This window comes from Protopterus annectens, chromosome 15.part0, assembly GCF_019279795.1.
Source record: "Protopterus annectens isolate FY-2018-M chromosome 15.part0, PAN1.0, whole genome shotgun sequence".
Classification (NCBI taxonomy): Eukaryota; Metazoa; Chordata; order Ceratodontiformes; family Protopteridae; genus Protopterus; species Protopterus annectens.
In genome coordinates, this window is record NC_056749.1 from 690,000,540 (window position 1) to 690,020,832 (window position 20,293).

The window sequence follows — 20,293 nt, forward strand, 5'->3', positions numbered from 1 at the left end:
GCTAAAAAGTGCAGTATCATGTACTTTGCTAAACAGTTCAGCCCATGCAACTACTACAGTAATGACACTCTCAAAATTGACACAGTTATCATTGGCCTAGGCATTTTTATGACAATTAACTCTATTTTCACCATGCTAGAACTGCTGTTCTTAAAAACACCTTCTACCTATCCCAGTAAGTTCAAGGATGTCATCATTCCTCAGCACTCCTCCATTATTAGGCCCATAAATTAATACATTGTCCCCTTTGGTATGTATCTGTCTAAACACAAGATTCACACTACGAAACCCCAATGTTTCCTCACCAACTAGATCTAACAACATGAGTTTTACAAGCTGCACCAAATACCTAAAATGTCTGTCTCACTTTTTATATTATTTATTTTCTTATTGCATTCCACAAGCTACATCAAATGCCTAAAATGCCTGTCTCACTTTTCATATTATTTATCTTCCTATTACATGACCTCTGCCTAGCCTTTAAGGCCTCAAATGACCCTTTCTTTTTTAATTTCTCCAAATCTTTTGGGTTTCTAATACTATGACGGGAATGGACCCCATTTCTACATCAAAGTACAATTAAATTTCATGAAATTAGCATTGTTTCAATCTTTGATGTCAGCTAGAAGTGCTCGTCATAGCATCTGCAATGTGTGCAGTAATGACTCCGTCTGCAATTCATATGGAGTTACATGTATTGGTTGTTCTTCTTTTGGCTTGTCCTGGTTAGGGGTCGCCACAGCGGATCTCTGGTCCGCTAATGATTGGCAGTAGATTTTTTTACGGGTGCCGAGGTGCCAGCCCGACGTCCAACCTTCAGCGAAGGCACACCCATTCTACGCATGTCTTTCAAATGCCACTCGACCGCAGGTAGGACATACAGACTCCACACAGAAGGCGCTCCAGCTGAGAATTGAACATGAGAACCTCTTGCTACATGTATTGGTAAGATATCTAAATACAATTGTTGATTCTTTTTTATAAGAGACATTGCTCCTACTACTATTGGGACTGTCTGGGTATCTTTCTTCCACATTGCTCTCATTTCTGCCAGCAAATCCTAATATTTTATGACTTTGTGTTTCTGTACACAAGACACTGTACTCACTGGGTGTGGTGATTTCAATGATCAATACTACTTTTGTCTTCTTTTCATGGACCACTATATCCGGTTTTATAGCATCTGTCTTTTGAACTCTTGGTAACGGATGATCCCATGTGATGTAAACTTCATTTTCTATCATGTTTTGTGACTCATGCTTCCAGTGTATTTCAGCCACTTCAATACCATAATGTTTGCACAACTCCCAGTGCAACAATCTTGCCACATTATTTTGACTTTCACTATACAGTCCTCCTACCATTAGTATGTCACAACCAGCAATGAGGTGTGCAACTGTTTCCAATTCAGATTTACAAAACCTACATTTTACTGTTTCTCCTACATGTTCAATGGACTTTGTAAACCGGCGTGTACGTCGCCTACTATCTTGGGCCACCAATATTAACATTTCATCCTTGGTTTGAATTTGCCTCTCCTTAACCATTCTTGTGTTCGTTCCTGATCAACATGAGGTTCTTCCAAAAGTTTTCTATACTTGCAACTATATTTATGCATTTTCCACGTTTCTTGCCTTCTCATCTGGTCCATCACCTTATATTCTTTCTTTTGTTTTTTGCCACATTCAGTTGGTGCCTGATTTTTATCTACTTCTGGTTTGGTTTCCATTCCTGCTTGATGCCGATATACTTCGGCTAGATTAAGCAGAGAAGTCATCTTAGATTTATTCTCCTATTCTCCTCATGTTTCAAAACATTCCTGTGTGACCATCTACATGTTCACAAAGTGTAACCACACATAAGGCTGCCCTTCACACTTTTCAACCATCCAGGTCATTGACAGAGTGAAGTACTTGAGAAGTTCATCAAAATCACTTTGCTGAGTGCTGCAGATGTTGAAAGGAGGAAGACTGAGTGTGTTTCAGGTGAGTATAGGTTTAATTTTTTAAAGCTGACATTTTTGAGATGTACCAAAGATTTTGGCATTAGAAGTGTGTGTGTGTGTGTGTGTGTGTGTGTGTGTGTGTGTGTGTGTGTGCGTGTGTGTGCGTGTGTGTGTTTGTGTGTGTGTGCGCGTGTGCGTGTGTGCGTGTGTCTGCGTGTGTGTGCGTGTGTGTGTGTGTGTGTGTGTGTGTGTGTGTGTGTGTGTGTGTGTGTGTGTGTGCACGCTTGTGTGTGCGCGTGTGTGCATGTGTGTGTTTTTGTGTGTGTGCGTGTGTGCGTGTGCGTGTGTGCGTGTGTGCGCGTGTGTGCGTGTGTGTGTGTGTGTGTGTGTGTGTGTGCGTGTGTGTGCGTGTGTGCGCGTGTGTGTGTGTGTGTGTGTGTGTGTGTGTGTGTGTGTGTGTGTGTGTGTGTGTGTGTGTGTGTGTGTGTGTGTGTGTATATATGTGTGTGTGCAAGGGCTTGTGAGATAGGGCTAAAGTAAGAGCTAAGGAAGGGGAAAGATTTAGTGCTGTGCATGTGAGCTGCTATATGTGATTTGTATCCGGATGCCTTGTGCAGTGACGGTATTAAGAAAAGGCTTTTCATAATGTATAGTATAGGGCTAGGGTTAGAGGTAAGGTTGTTGTTAGCATACATTAGTAAAGTGGTGCAGGGGGTGAGAGGCCAAATAGAAATAGGTTCATAGGTTCATAGGTGTATCCTAGGCTAATGACTACTAGCCCCTGATTTACTGACTGTCTCTGTTCATCACAAACATAGGTGCCAGACCAGGGGTGAATTTCTAATTACCCAACAATTGGTCCAAGTTGTGCTTAAAAAGGGATATGGAGGAACTCTGTTTCACATGGATGGGGATCCTGTTCCAGAGAATGGAAAATCTTTGAGAAACATATCTGTCATGCCATCTCCTGTTTAAGTCTCAAGCAAACTTTAGGTCTTTTAATTTAGTAGTTCTGATGCTGTTTGTTTTGTGGCTATGTGTAAGGTTCATCAAAACAGGGTCCAGGGATGCTTTCTATGCCCATCAAAGATCACCTTTCAGAAGTCTATATGATGCTGAGTAAAGAGACAGGGCTTTGAGGTGATCATTGTATGATATTGTGTTTACTCCCTGTATTCTTTTTGTAAGGAACCTTTGTGGATGTCCCAGTTGCTGCATGTGTCTGGTCAGATACATACCAAAGGGGGCATTATACTCTATGATGGGTCTGACGAGAGCCGAGTACAGTAGTATGATGACCTATCTGGACCTAGATGCCATGCCCTTGCTTATAAGCTGAGCAACATAGAAGGATTTTCTAACTACCTTGGACACATTTTGGTTGAAGGCTATAATACTATCAACATAATTTTATTTTATTTATTTTACTTTTGTTTTCTGGGAAAGTTTGACTGGGCCAGAAGCCCATTTTCAGCGGAGGCCTGGAGAGAAAAGCTCCAGTATAAAAATTAACACTTAACAGTAATAGTTGCAATGTAACATAAAGTAAAAGATAAAGCTCCACTACAGCAATTAATATATTCAAAAATAACAACACAATAAAAGGTAACATGAAGGACACGTGGGATATCTTGAGAGACACTATCCAGAGTGACAATATACAGCAGTGTATTTCTTCTGTGCAATAAACATATCACATCAATAGTATATCTGACATTATACAACGACCCCCCATTAATATTCTAAAACGTGCACATTGATTGGTCAGCGTGCATGTTGTAAATCAGAGTTATAGTAATGGAAAAAGGTCCGGTCGCCTGGACTTTTTCCATTAGTATAACTCTTTTTTTTTTTTTTTTTTAACAGCAACGGAGAACGCTGTTTAACATAGAGAGACAGCTTTTTAAAAAAGCAACGGAGCATCTCCGTTGCTTTTTTTAAAGTTGTCTTGCTATGTTAAACCCATTTAACATAGCGGGACACTTTAGAAAGCAATGGAGATCTTGCTTTCTCCGTTGCTTTTTTTAAAGCTGTCTCGCTATGTTAAACTCATTTAACATAGCGAGACAGGCTGTAAAAAGCAACGGAGATCTTGCTTTCTCCGTTGCTTTTGCCCACAGCTCTGATGTACTGTGTAAATATATGCATGCACAGTACATCAGAACTGCCACGGAATACCCAGACAGCTGCGGAAGGGTAGCAAGGAGGCATTATGCAATGCCATTATTTAAGAAAAGTAATTATTTTTTTTTCTTAAATAATGTCATTGTATAATAGCAATAATCCACTTCTGGGTGTGGGTAATGCTGGATTTACCCACGATCGGCTTTGTTTGGCCACTCGGGCTTTGCCCTCATGACTAAACCACACCAACTGTGGGTAAATCCAGCATTACCCACACCCAGGCATGGGTTATTGCTATAATATCATAACATTATATATAAACAAATAAAGGTGATATTGGTAGTTGGTGGAAACAGGTTTAGAGTACAGTGAAAGAATACAAAGTATGGTAATTGACTTAGAAGACTGTGAGAGACAGCATAGTATGGTCAGCCTGGAGTTGTACAAGAGCAAAACCAGTTGTTTAAGTTTTCCATGAGGAGTAGTTTACATTTGGATATGTTAGTAGTATTTTGTATGTGTTGAGGGATAGAATTCCAAGACTTGGATATTTTGTTGGAGAACAGAGAATCCTCCCCAAACTATTGTTGGACTTAATGACTTTTAGTAGGAGTTTGTCAGAAGATCTTAGAATTCTGCAGTAAGAGTAAGGCTGTCCTAAGTTTTTGAGTGCAGGCAATTATCTGGTTGGTGGATAAGGGAATCGGTAATCACTAATTGGTTGAATGACAGAAAATTTAGTAGTTAGAGCTGTTTTAGGTGGTGAAGAACAGAGCAGTGATGTGATCTGTAAGGATGGTTTATTGCAGATTTGGTGATTTTATTATAACTTTTATTATAATTTGTTTAAGTCTGTTTTCCTAAGATTAATTAAAATGGGAGAGGTGTACAGAAGGGTGGAGAGTAGATGTGTCCTGGCTATAGAATGCCTGGTGGTGTTGGTTAGGTATGGCTTGACTCTGTAAAATGAGCTAAGTTTAAAGTGGACCTTTTAATGGTTAGAGCTAAGTGTTTGTCAAATTTTAGACAGTTGTCGATTGTGACCCCAAGAAGTTTATTGTGTTTGACGAGTTCAGTTTTTGTGTTATTGGAAGAACAGATGATAAATGGGAAAAGGGAATCAGGTGTTTTGTTATTTGAGAAGAGCATTAGCTTTCTTTTATTTGGGTTAACCATAGGCTGATGCTCAGAAAGGTAGTTTTCAATGCCTAAGAAAGATTTTTTGTGTTAGTTCAAAGAGTTCTGGAAGGGAGTTAGCAAAACATATGAGGAAGGAGTTGTCCACGTCTTGATTGATGGCGGCTTTGTCTTTGTCAAAGGAAGGTCATGCTTACTCTGGTGGACTTCTTTGAAAGTGTTACTAAGGCAATGGATGGGGAAAATGGTGCATAGTGCCTCCCAGATCCCTGACTAGTTCATAAGTTCATAGGTTCATACTAGGCTATCTGCCCAAGGGCATTTATAAGCCTAGCCCATAGTTATGTGGCTTTCGCCACCCCTTTAGTTTGAATAAAAACTATGCCTATCATTTTTCTGTGCCTCTGTCAAGCAGTGACACTGAAGTAATCCCTGGGGTATATCTGCGATCTCCCATCCATTGGTCAAGATTCCTCTTGAACAAGGCCAGCGAGGTGCTCTGCCTCACATGTACCGGGATTTTGTTCCATAGCATAGGGAGTCTCTGGGTGATGAATCTGTCCCTCCAGCACGTTCTATTTATAACCGTGTCAAGGTTTAAGTCTCCCACCCTTGTGGTTCTGAGGGATCTAGATTTTTTGAGGTGAAGCATATTCATCAAATCTGGGTTTGACATGGCCTTATATGTCAGGCACAGGTCACCTCTGAGCAAGCGGTATGAGACTGAATAGAGCTGGAGTTCTTTCAGTCGGGCAGCATAAGACATATTTTTGAGACCCTTTATCCTTTTGGTGAGGAACTTTTGGGGCCTTTCAAGCTGCAGCAGTTGTCTGGTCAGATACATTCCGAACGGGGCATTGTACTCAATCATAGGTCTAATGAGTGATGAGTACAGGGGGACGATGACCTCCCTTGATCTAGAGGTGAATCCCTTCATGATCAGGTGGGCGATATAGAAGGTTTTCCTAACTACTTTAGCAACATGAGTGTCAAACGAAAGGCTACTGTCAACTTGGGTCCCCAGATCCCTGATGACTTTTCTGTGCTCAGTGGATTGCCACCTATATGGTAGCTAGGGGTAACCTTGTTTTTCCCGAAGGGTATGACTATGCATTTTTTGGCGTTTAACTTCAGGCCATGGCTCTGGCACCAGTTATCCGTTTCTGTGAGGCCCTTCTGGATGATATCTGTGTCAGATGTGTTTTCGACTATGGCGCCCAGTTTGCAGTCATCTGCAAACTTTGTCAGCCATAACCCTCCTGTGTTTGCTTGTACTTCAGAAAAGTAGATGCCAAACAAGAGTGGGCCCAGGACTGAGCCCTGTGGGACACCACTTGTGACAGGCTTTGAGTCTGACATGGCTCCAGCAACTCTGACCCTGTGGGTTCTGTCACTTAGCCAGTTTGCAACCCATCTTGTGATGTATGGGTTTACATTCAAGCTGATGAGTTTTTCGATGATACCTGAGTGGGGTATTGTGTCGAAGGCCTTTGCCAGGTCGAGGTAGGCTGTATGGACTGCCTTTCCCTCATCAATGGCCTTGGTGACTGTCTCGAAAAAGTCAACCAAGTTTAAGAGGCAGGATCTGCCTTTGACAAAGCCAAACTGGGTTGGATCCAAAGTCTGCAAGTTCCCTATGTCTTTATTTATGAGTTCCATTATGATCCTCTCCATGGCTTTGCAGATAAGGCTTGTCAAGCTAATGGGGCGGTAATTTCCAGGGTCTGTGGAGGCACCGCCCTTATGAAGTGGGACCACAGTCGCCGTCGCCACTCCTTGGGTACGTATCCTGAGGTGAGGCTAAGATTAAACAGCTGTCCTAACTGTGGGTTTAATTCCTCATTGAGTTCATGAAGCACACAGCCGGGGACACCATCCGGTCCCATGGATGCTGTGTTTTTGCCTTAGTGAGGGCAGTGCTCACTGGGGCGTTGGAGATGTTTGGGCGGCTTCAAACCTCTGGAAAACATATCTCTCCTTTTCGGGCCGAGGGGGCGCAGAAGTTTGCACTGAACCTGTCAGCCAGTATGTTAGCAATGTGTGTAGGTTCAGTAATTTTCACATCATTTTGAACTAATTCTGAGCATATCTGGGAGTTTCCTCCTAGGTTTCTAACATAGCTAAAGAAGGCCTTATGATTGTCTTTAGAGTCCTTGGCGATTTTTCTCTCAAAATTTGCCTCGGATGATTTTATGAGAGCTCTTAGTTTTTTACTTATAATGATCAAAGGTGTCTTACCTTTCAAGGATTTTGCTCTATCTTGTAGTAGCTTCCTCCTTTTGTTGTAGAGCTTGTTTATGGCTGGGGTCCACCAGACTGGACGCTTGCCTTTGGTACAGAGAGTCTTAGTTTTGTTTGGGATTGCCTGATCCATGCAGTCCTGTAGGTGCTGGTAGAAGGCATTTGTAAGTGATTCAGCGGTTTGAGTAATGTTTACCACTGGCTCAGGGGCCTTAAAGGAGACCACACTAGTTTTTAGAAGTGTGAAATCGGCTTTTGAGAAGTTTTTCACTGTGGTCTTTTTTGTTTCAGGTGGGGGTGGGATGAGGACCTCCAGCGAGATTAGTTTATGATCTGATCTCACCAGTGAGGGGTATACTTCCGGTGTTGAACATTTTGATCCCATGTTCCTGATTAAATCAACTTTTAGACGTGTTTTATTGATGACATAGTTATCCAGGGTGTTTGACATTCCAAAAGGTATCATAATGCATTTCTTGGAACTGAGTTTAAAGCTATGGCTTTAGCACCGAGCATTTGTCTGTTTTGGGCCTTCCTGAATGGTGTTCTCATCTTGGAGGATTTCAATGACTGCTCTCAGTTTGCAGTTGTCTGCAAACTTTGTTAGCCAAAGGTCTTTGACATTAGCTTTGACATCTGAGAAGTAGATGCCAAAGGGGACTGGGCCTGGCAGAGACTCCACTGGTAACTGGCCTCTTATTGGAGGTGGCCTCACTGATTCTAACCTCCTGGGTCATATCAGTGAGCCAGACAGGTGTCCAGTATGTTATAAAGGGCTTTATCCCCAGTTTCATAACTTTGTTGACAATGCACGAGTGGGGTCAACCAGAATAAGCATGACCTTCCTTTGACAAAGCGAGGGTCTGGAGGCCTCTTACATCCTTGTTGTCTCTTAGCAGTCTGTCAGATACAAAGTATAGTGACAGGGCTTTGAGTTGGTCCATGCAGGGCATGTTGTTTAGACTTTATATCCTTTATATCCTTTTAGTAAGGTACGTGGGTGTTCCAGTTATTGTACATGTCTGGACAGATACATGCCAAAGAGGGCAATATATTCAATGACTGGCCTAATGAGTGCTAAGTAAGGAGAGACAATGACATCCCTAGATCTAGACACAATCCCTTTCTTTATAAGATGTGCAATGTAGAAGGAGTTTCTTACAACAACAGACACATGTTGATCAAAAGTTAGATGACTGTCCACCTAAGTTCCCAAATTCCAAACACTGGGTCAACTCTTAGGGGCATATGATCAATGTGGTAGTTCCATGTTGTTGATGACTTCCCAAAAGATATAATAATGCATTTTTTGAAATTCAGTTTCAGTCTACAATTTTGGCACCAGTTATTTATTTGGGACAAACCTTCCTGTAGGATGACTAAGTCCTTTGGAGATTCAATGACTGCTTCTAGCTTGCAATCATCTGCAAATTAGTCAGCCAGAGACCTTTTATATTGTTTTTTACATCAGAAAAGAAGATGCCAAACAGAGGAGGTCCCAGCAGAGATTCCTGGGGAACTCCGCTGGTGGCTGATCTCTTTGTGGTGGTAAATTCACCTGTTTTGTTTATCTGCATCCAATCTGTGAGCCAGTTGGCAATCCAGCAGGTGACATAGGGTTTATTCCCAGTTTATTTAGCTGTTCTACTTTGCTAAAGTGGGGGATTGTACCAAAAGCATTGACCAGGTTAAGGTATGCTGTGTGTACTATTTTCATTCAGCCATTGCTTTGATGACTTTTTCAAAAAAATTCTACCAGGTTAAGTAAGCATGACCTGCCCTTGATGAATTCAGAGATGGGTTTGGTGTTTGGAGGTCCCATATGTCCTGATTGACTAATTCCATGATAAGTCTTTCTGTGTCTTTGCATATGAAGCTGGTCAGACTTATAGGCTGGTAATTGCCTGGGTCTGTGGAAGGTCCTCCCTTATGCAGGGGAATGGCTGTAGCTGTTCTCCATTCCCTTGATACAAAAGCTCTATGGAGGCTGATATTTATCAGTGTTGTTAGGGATGTGGCAAATCCTGCTTCATGCTGTTTACGATGTATGCATGGATATTGTCAGGACCCATCAATTGAGTATTTTTTTAGCTTTTGATAGCACTTTTAGGATTTAGTCATGTGTGATAGCTGGGGGCAAGCTAGTTTTAGGTATATTTTGAGGGGCAGATGGATTGAAGAGATGGGTAAAGTTAGAACTAAATTTATTAGCCAGTAGAGTTGCTGTATCTTCAGCCTCTGTGTAGGTAACATCATTCACAATCAGTTCAGTGCATTGCTGCAGTACTTTTGTGATTACTAACATAACTAAAAAGATTGCCTTGTGATTGTTTATGGCTTGGATAGCTATTTTAGCCTCAAACTTAGCTTTGGTGGATTTTATTAAGCTTCTTACTTGATCGTTTATTTCTGTGACAAGAGCTCTAACATTCTGGGAATTACTCTTCTTATTTTTGGACAAAATTCTTTTCCTTTTATCATAAAGCTTCTAGATATCATGGTTTGTTTCTAGGGGCTGCTCTCCACTGATTCCTATAGGGTACCCCTGAATCTATGCAGCTGTTTGTATGCTGGTATAGTATGGTGGTGTACATTTCTATGTATTCAGTAGAGTTAATGGCGTCTGGAGGGGATTTGAAGCTTGCAGATGTATCACTTAGAAGTAGATAGTCTTAAAGAAATTTCTAAAGGTGACTTGGGTGGAAGGGATCTCTGGTTTCAGCGTTATTTGTAGGAGACTGCTTTATGGTCAGACCGAAAAAGTATTGAAGATATGCAAGGGATAGTGAAATATGCTCCCATATTAGTAAAGACAAGTTCCATGATGTTATTCCCCCTAGTGGGTACTCTGACTAATAATGTCAGAGCATTTGCATTGACAAAGTCCAGGAATCTTTGTGCTTGTGCGCTAGTGGTGGTGTAGGTTTCCCATTCTCTAGCTGAATAGTTTAGACCACCTATGAAAATGGTATTGGATTTAAAACTGAGTGAATCTACTTCCTGTAGATAGGTGTTGTGACTTTTTGTGTCATAGAGGTAGTTTATAGCTAGCTAATATATGGTAAGGGAACTTTCTGAAGGTTATTTCGATATAAAGAAATTCTAGTGCATCATGCTGCTTTACCAGCCTTGATGTCAGTTTCTTCTGGATATAGATTGAAACATCTTTATCTTTTACCCTGTCCTGAGCAGCAGCTGGTCTAAATATGTTGAAGACATTATAGCCCTGCACAGTGCTATTTTAAACCATGTCTCAATCAATACACAGCCATCAATATGTTCCAGGGTGAGAATGGTTTGCAGGGAGCCAAGTTTGTTTTTCAGGCTCCTAGCATTGATTAATATCCTTTGGTTAATATAATTAACTCAGAGGTCACATCACTTTGGCAAAATCACACATTATACCATGATCCCCCATTAATATGCCAAAACGTGCACGCTGATTGGTCAGCGTGCACATTGTAAATCGACTTATACTAATGGATAAAGGTCCGGTCGCCCGGACTTTTTCCATTAGTATAAGTCTTTTTTAAAACACTGTCTTGCTATGTTAAACTCCTTTAACATAGCGAGACAGTGTGTAAAAAGCAACGGAGATCTTGCTTTCTCTATTGCTTTTTTTTTTAAACCTGTCTTGCTATGTTAAATGGATTTAACATAGCGAGATAGCTTTAAAATAAGCAACGGAGATCTCCGTTGCTTATTTTAAAGCTGTCTCGCTATGTTAAACCCATTTAACATAGCGAAACAGTTTGTAAAAAGCACCAGAGCTCTTGCTTTCTCGGTTGCTTTTTTCAAAACTGTCTCGCTATGTTAAATGGGTTTAACATAGCGATACAACTTTAAAATAAGTAACGGAGATTTAAAGCTGTCTCACTATGTTAAACCCATTTAACATAGCGAAACAGTAAAAAGCAACAGAGATCTTGTTTTCTCCGTTGCTTTTGCCCACAGCTCTGATGTACTGCATAGGCATACGCATGCGCAGTACATCAGAACTGCCGCAGAATACCAGACAGCTGCGGAAGGGCAGCAAGGAGGCATTATACAATGCCATTATTTAAGAAAAGTAATTATTTTTTTTCTTAAATAATGTCATTGTATAATAGCAATAACCCACTTCTGGGTGTGGGTAATGCTGGATTTACCCACGGTTGGCTTTGTTTGGCCACTCGGGCTTCGCCCTCGTGACCAAACCATGCCAACCGTGTGTAAATCCAGCATTACCCACACCCAGGCATGGGTTATTGCTATAGTAACATCTGAGAAATGTTGACTCATGTAACTGCCTATGGATGATTGGACTGAACTGAACTGCTATGTGGCCAGATATTCAAGTCTTATTTATTCTTCTCATTTTGGTAAAGACAAACAAGCATGAAAGAGAATGAAGCACTACTGTTTACCTATATCATTTATGATTTCCATCCTTCCCATAGTACTAGCACTGCTTTCCTAACCCATATAGATACTGTAAATAAAGCTAGTGATAACAGCAAACTAGTCTCGTCCTTATTTCTAGACTTGCCTAAAACCTTTGACACAGTTTGTCACAACAAACTTCTACTTCAAATGTCCTCGCTAGGTCTCTCTCAGCCCACCCTTCTGTGGTTCAAAAGCTGCCTGTCCAATAGGTATCAGTCAATAAAATAGCACTCCACACTCTCCCAGTTACCACCAGTGTGCCACAAGGCTTTATCCTTAGTCCCCTTCTCTTTAACATGTTCACCAATACCGTCTACATTTCCACACATCAGCCCACCCTAATACAATATGCAGATGATCCCACTCACATTTGCACATCTGACAACATGGTACATCTCCAAAAAAATTACTGAGGAAGTTTTAACAGTCACTAAAACATGGCATCATAACACAACTCGTGTTCAACCAAATTACTACTTTTCCCCCCAAATTCCTCTCTCACGAAAAAACAAAATTTAAAGTCCTCTCTCTTGAAAATGCAACCATTGAAGTCACTTCTCATAGCAAACTATTTGTGGTGATAGCGGATGACAATCTTATATTCGACCTGCATATACACAAGTGCATAAGAAAAACTCATCATAAACTAGGGATTCTTTACAGAGCCAAAAACTTTCTCACCGATGCAACTAAAACTACACTTGCCACTATTTATCTCCTCCCCGCTCTTCATCATGGTGCTCTCATCCTTACTAACCTCCAGGCTTCACAAAAATTAATACTTGAAGAATGCTATAACAAAGTTGATAAATTTGCAGCACATACTCCTTTAAGAACCCACTACTGTATAGCACTGAAAACCCTAAATTGCTTAGAACTGACACATCAACTAACATATACACAACTTCTTATCACCGATAAAATTATCCAGCATTCATCTGCCTGTCCAGCACTAAAAACATTGTATACAGCTATGTTCCCAGTAGGTCATTGCTATCCACTGACCAAAAACTTCTGTCTGTCTACAAACCTAGTAAATTGGTTGGGCATTGGCTGTACTTGTACAAGGTTGCTAAGGCTTGAAACTCCTTACCTGTATCCATCAAGTCTATACACTCCCTACCAGCTTTCAAAATCACTATGAAAGACTTCCTAGCTAACCTCTGGCTCTGCACTTGCTCAAAGCCAGGATAAACTATATCCCTAAATATGAACAAGTATCTTTTCATAGGTTCATAGGTTCATAGGTTGGTACTAGGCTATCAGCCCTAGGGCCTATACAAGCCTAGCCATAACAATTCCCTGACTATTTTTTCCCACACTATTTACTTCCCTGGACCCCTGTCTAACAGGGCGACTGACGTGATCCCCGGGGTGAATTTCCTTTCTCCCATCAAATCATCAAGGTTCCTTTTGAAGAGGGCCAAAGAGGCACTCTGCTTGACATGTATGGGCAATCTATTCCAGAGTCTGGGGAGTCTCTGGGTCAGGAACCTATCCCTCCAGCATGTTTTGTTTATTGTGATGACAAGGTTTAGATCCCTGGAGCATGTGGCTCTGAGAGATTGGGATTTCTTTAAGTGTAGCATGTCCAACAGCTCTGGGTTTGACATGGCCTTGTATGTTAGGCAGAGATCACCTCTGAGTAGACAATATGCGACAGAGTATAGCTGGAGTTTTTAAGGCGGTCAGCGTAGGGCATCTGCTTTAGGCCTGTGATTCTTTTAGTGAGGTATTTCTGCGGCCTTTCCAGTTGTTGCAGATTTCTTGAGAGGTACATGCCAAATGGGGCATTGTATTCTATAATGGGTCTAATGAGGGATGCGTACAGTGGGACAATGACCTCCTTTTTCCTGGATGAAAAGCCCTTAGTGATGAGATGTGCCACATAGAAGGATTTCCTGACTGTTGTGGTGATGTGGTTATCGAAGGTGAGACCACTGTCCACCTGTGTCCCTAAGTCTCTTATCACACTTCCGGTGTTTAGTGTACTGCCACCTATATGGTAATTCACAGATACATGTTTTTTCCTAAAGGGGATAACTATACATTTCTTGGCATTGAGCTTGAGCCCATGGCTCTGGCACCAAGCATCTGTTTCTGTAAGGCCCTTTTGTAGAGTATCCACATCATTTGGGGATTCAATAATGGCTCCCAGTTTGCAGTCATCTGCGAACTTTGTTAGCCAGAGTCCCTTAGTGTTGGCCTGTACTTCAGAGAAGTAGATGCCAAACAAGAGCGGTCCCAGGACTGAACCCTGAGGTACCCCACTTGTCACTTGTCTGGAGCTGGATTTGGAGCCAGCTACTTTTACAGTGAGGGTTCTATCAGTAAGCCAGTTAACAACCCATTGGGTGACATAGGGATTAATGCCCAGCTTATTAAGTTTATCTATGATTCCAGAGTGGGGGATGGTGTCAAAGGCCTTGGCAAGGTCTAGATAGACTGTGTTGACCACCTTACCCTTGTCTATGGCTCTGGAGACTGATTCGAAGAAGTCAATCAGGTTCAGGAGACAAGATCGGCCCTTCACGAACCCAAACTAGGTGGGGTCCAGTGTTTGAAGGTTGCCAATGTCTTTGTTTATAAGTTCCATGATAATACACTCCATAGCTTTGCAGATAAGGCTTGTCAGACTGATGGGATGGTAGTTTCTGGGATCCAAGGTGGATCCCCCCTTGTGGAGTGGGATAACTGTAGCACTGCGCCACTCAGTGGGCACGAAACCTGAGGTGAGGCTATGATTAAACATGACACTTAGGTGAGGTGCCAGTTCATATTTTAGTTCATGTAGTACACAGCCCGGGATGTCATCTGGTCCCATGGATGCTGTATTCTTAGCTTTGGAGAGTGCATTTCTAACCTGTGTGGCTGTTATTACTGGAATCTGGCAATCTTTCAGTATTGAGATGGGCCATTTAGGGGGTGAGAGGGGGGTGAAGTTGGCACTGAATCGATCTGCTAGGATATTGGCAATATCCTTGGAATCAGTATATTTAATGCCATTCTTTTTTAGCTCAGAGCAGATCTGAGCATTGCCATTTACATTCTTGACATAGTTATAGAATGCCTTGTGGTTGTCTTTGGAATCTTTGGCAATTTTATTTTCATAATTCACTTTGGAGGATTTTATAAGGGATCTCAGTTTCTTACTGAGGCTGGTAAGGGAGTGTTTTGCATCCTGGGATTTTCCTCTTTTCTACAACAGTTTCTTCCTTTTGTTGTAAAGTTTGTTTATGGCAGGAGACCACCAGATTGGCTTCCTTTTTTTGGATGAGAGCATCTTGGTTCTATGTGGGATGGCACGATTCGTGCATGAGTGGATGTGCTCGTACAGTGCCTTAGTGCAGGATTCAGCAGTTGAACTTTCAGTTCCCGTCTGCATGGGTGTCATGAAGTTTGTCACTTCTGACTTGAGTAGCATGATGTTGGCTTTGGAGAAGTTTTTTATGGAGGTTTCCTTACTGGGGGGAGGGGATGGGATGTGGATGTTAAGGGTGATTAGCTTATGGTCAGACCTGACTAATGAGGGGGTGACCATAGGTGTGGAGCATCGATTTTCCATGTTGATAATGACCAGGTCTAGGATATTGGACCCTAATAGTCATTTTACACCTTATATTCTACACAGTGAAGTTTTGAATTTTGTTAAAATGGTTAATCATACAATTGAAACAATGCATAATTCCTTTATGTGTAATAAAAGGAACATCAATTATAATATGACATTTAAAGAATGGCAAATCCTGATGGCTTTAAGTAAGAGAGACGATATAATTTTTAAACCTGCCGATAAAGGCAACAAAATGGTAGTTCTTGACCCCAATGATTACTTCAATATGTGTATGGAACATCTTAATGACATCAAGACCTATGAAAGAGTTGATATTGAAAATTATAATTTTTCTATCACAGAATATAAAAATCTTATATTTAAAGGTTTGAGACTAGGATATTTTGTGGCCAGTGATGTTAACAACAAATTTCAAATTGATGATTGTGATATGGCTTATTTTTATTGCCTACCCAAAATACATAAAGATTTATTGAAACCATCTGGTAGACCTATTGTTTCAGGTCGAAAATATTTTTTACGTAATTTGGGTATTTTTCTACATCACTTTTTTTCATCTTATGTCAAGGCATTGCCTTCTTTTTTGATTGATGTATTTGACTTTCTTGATAAAATTAGAAATGTTAAATGGAACAATAATATGTATTGGGACACCATTGATGTAAAAAGCCTGTATACAAGCATTAGCCATGGTTTTGGCATTGAGGCTATCAGATTTTTTCTGGGTGACTCTCCTGTAACTGAGTTTATAGTTGAACTAACTCAGTTCTCGTTAACAAATAATTTTTTTGAATTTCATAATAGGCTATACCGCCAAAAACAGGGCACTGCAATGGGGGCTGCCTTTGCCCCCATGTATGCAAATTTAGCCATGGGTCTGTTTGAACTAGAGTATGTTTATAGACATGAATTTTTTCATAAGCACGTCATCAAATATTATCGATACGTAGATGATTTAATTTTCTTGGTAGAAGGTGAACGGTCCTTGGCTCACCAGTTTTTTGCTGATTTAAATTCTAATAGATTTTCTTTAAAGTTTGATGGATTAAGGATAGATACTTGTGTTCCTTTTCTTGATGTCATATTAGACATTTCTAAAGGTCATAAGTTAGTTACTTCAGTAAATAGAAAATTTACAGGAACTACGCAGTATGTACATAGTTCCAGTGGTCATCCCCCACATACCATCAATTCCCTACCATTTAGTGAAATTTTGCGTATTTCCAGGCTATGTAATAGCAAGGATATATTTTATAGAGAATTAGATTTGATGTATGATTCATTTTCAAGATCAGAGGACAAAGAGACTATGTATTTTGTCACTATGTACAGTTGTTTTACCATTGAATTTATCAAAATAATTTCTCAATTTTGGAACTATCTATGTTCTTTAAGCAATGTTAGAACATGGTTAAATGTTGATTTAAAATTTTCATATCGTAAGGGAAGAAGTATTAAGGACATATTAGTAAAAAGTAAATTTAGTCTTCCAAGTGATACTGTAATTCATTATATTGCAAGTAGAGGCACGCATCAATGTGGCAAATGCAAAGCCTGTAAATTTGTGGTACCTTCTTTTGAATATATTAATAACATTCCTTTTAAAGTCAAACATTCTTTTCATTGCCTTTCAGAAAAGGTTATTTATGCTCTTTGTTGTCCCTGTAAAAAGTTTTACATCGGAGAAACCAAGAGAGCCTTTAAAATAAGGCTCTTGGAACATATTAGAGATATTATTAATAAAAAAGAGGAAAGTCCTGTAGCAATGCATTTTTTACAGTTTCACAACAGTGATTTTAATGAACTACAAGCAACAGTTCTAGAGCAAATACAAGATTATAAATATAATGGTTTAAATATAAAGCAACTGTTGCTGCAAAAGGAAGCTGTTTATATTTTAAAATTTAAAACCTTATTTCCTGATGGTTTAAATGAAGATTTTAATTGGAGAATGCTTCTAAATTGAATTCCTGTGTTTTATATTGTTAATTGCATAATAGGACTAATTAACTAATTATTGTGGTATATATATATATATATATATATATATATATATATATATATATATATATGTGTGTATAGCATTTTATGTTATTTGTACTCCTTGAAGGCTTAGGCCGAGACGTCAGAGAGAGAAGTCTGCAATAAACTGTTTTTTGGTGGATCCAACTTCGTTGTTTTTCCTTTTGGTGTGCTTTTGGTTGTGCCTAGGATATTGGAGCCCCTGGTGGGAGTATGGATTAGTTGATCCAGGGCATTGGAATTTATGAATTCCAAGAACCGTTGGGCAAAGGTGTTGGTACATGAGTAGTTTTCCCAGTTAATGGCAGGGTAGTTAAAATCACCCAGTATTAGGGTGTTTGTTTCTATCTTAATATTTTCCAGTATGTTTAGAAAGGTGTAGTGAGAATCTTGGGGTATGGTGGGGGATCTGTAGCAAGCTACAATTTGGATTGCAGTCTTACCTAGTGTTAGTTGCACCTGGAGAATTTCAGACGCATTGTGTTGGGCAACTAGCCTGGTAGTGTGAATATTCTTGGTGAATATTGACACTTCTCCACCTTTAGTGTTTCGGTCCTGGTTTGGTGGCCAAAAAGTGTGGTAAGGGTTGTAGCCTGGTATCGCAGGGGTGCTCTCTGGAGCCTTGAACCAGGTCTCAGCTACTGCACAGATATCGATGTTCTCCATTTTTAGGAGTGCCTTGAGAGAGTGTATTTTGAGGTTTAGACTTCTAGCATTGAGTAGCATTACCTTCAGATTTTGCGTGCTTGTACCTGTTACGGTGGTGGTTTTGTCCTTTGAACTTTGCCTAAAAAAGGCACTATAGGAGTGTCAAGAGCCTTAGCCAGTAACCTGAATCCCAGGGGAGACAGGTGCAGACCATCTCTGGCAAAGCATCGTGGTTTGTCAATCATGTCGTCCCAAGCAGACAGATACTGGATCCCCTTTGAATGACACCAGAAGCTTAGCCAATTGTTGAAGTCAGTCATTCTGTCCTTATATTGTGGTATCATTCTGGGTGAAGGCAGGATGCTACTCAGGGCTAGGGTCATACCTGCCTGGGCTACATGATCCGAGAGCTCTTCCGTGTCTCTTTTCATGTAGTCCAGGGAGGTACGTCTCAAGTCATTCACTCCAACATGGACAATGACAGAGTCATATCTGTACTTGTTGTGGAGTGACTTGAGTGCATGCGTTATGTGGCAGATCCTGGCACCTGACAGGCAGCTGACTGTAATTTTCTCCTTGTTCAACCTAGTGAGAGGGACATCAGTGTGCCGGACTATAGAGTCACCTATAACTAAAGTGTTAGGTACATTGTCTTGCTTTAGGGGCTGTTGCTGGGTGGCACACTGGTGTTTTGAACTATGTGACACTTTGGTTGTGATTGGTGTTTGTTTGCGTTTCAGCTTCAGAGGTCCTTGGTGCTTTGGCAGGTTACAGTTAAGGGCCTCTGCATATGTGGATTTAGTGTTGCTATATGTGGGTGTTGGTGGTGTGTGTTTAGAAGGGCTATGCGTTGCTTGAGGTGTAGTGTGGGTGTTAACCTTCTCTTGACTGTATAGCACAATCTTGGGTGGAGAGAGCTTTGCTTCCATTTTGGCTATGTAAGTGCATCTCTCACAGGTTGTAGTGTTGGGTGGTAGGAGGAGAGGGTTGTCTGTGTACATGAGGCAATTGCTGCATTGCCCCAGTATGCCCAGATTCACTAGGTGGACAGGAGAAATCACCGGAAGCTGACCCTTGGACATGCCTGGTTTGGTGCTTTTTTTTTTTTTGTAAAGTACAGGAGCTGTTTTCCCTTACCTTAGCAAGGTACTTTGCAATTATATGCTCCTTATTAACAAGGAGAGTTGAGTGCTTGTATCAGTTTAAGGCTTCCTAGTGCTTTCCAGCAGGTATTAGAGAAAGTGCTAATCACAGGGATGGTTAAAAGTAAGATGGAAAAACATGCACACTGCAGTGTACACTAGAGAAGTTAGATGTGAAAGTAGGTAACTTAAGTTTTACCTGTTTAAAAAGTTAAGGTTTAGTGGAGAGTTACTATTTTTAAAACAGCAAGATGGGCTGAAAAAGGTGGTCACTTTTGTATTCTGGTACTATGAAATACAGTACGATGGCCAATAAATTTAAATAGTTGAAGGGGAGGGATTTCAAAAAATGATGATTTTGTGATTACTCACATAAGCCAGTGAAAGTAGAGAGGAAATGAGATATATGGTCAGATTAACATACGAGGCAGGCAACTAGAAAGACAGTGGTATTTAACAAGACAACTGCAACTGGGTAGGAGAGCGGGAAAAAAATTCTGCTTGACTCAGAAGAGAGAGAGCTGTGGTCTCTTTTGAAGTTTTAATATGCTGTTAAAGCAGAATGCAAGAAAAACACAAGGTAAAGAAAACAAACCACAGTATTAAAAATATAGAAAGGCAATAAAGTAATACAAAAAATAAAAGCAAACTAACCTTTCCTTCACAGCTAAGTGTAGCAGAGCCTGGATGAGCCTTTCCTTTCCTTAGAGTCCCTTCATCACTTACTTCCTTACTGCTATCTAATTCTCTTCCCTGACTCTCTCTCTGTATACCATAAACCTGTTTTCTCTCACTTTATATTGCAATTCCTATTTGTACTAGACTAACTTACCTTTAATTTCTCTACAAACAGTGTAAAATTCCTTTAAATATTAAATGATTGTCATATACCTGGTATCAATTCTTAACCAGTGTTTTTATATTATGTCTAATGTGTTTTAATTATTTAAACTGCAGATGTTTTGTTTTATTTCTGAAGACTGCAAAATGATTGCTCAATGGTTTGCATTAATTTGGAGCTTTTCTCCTCAGGCC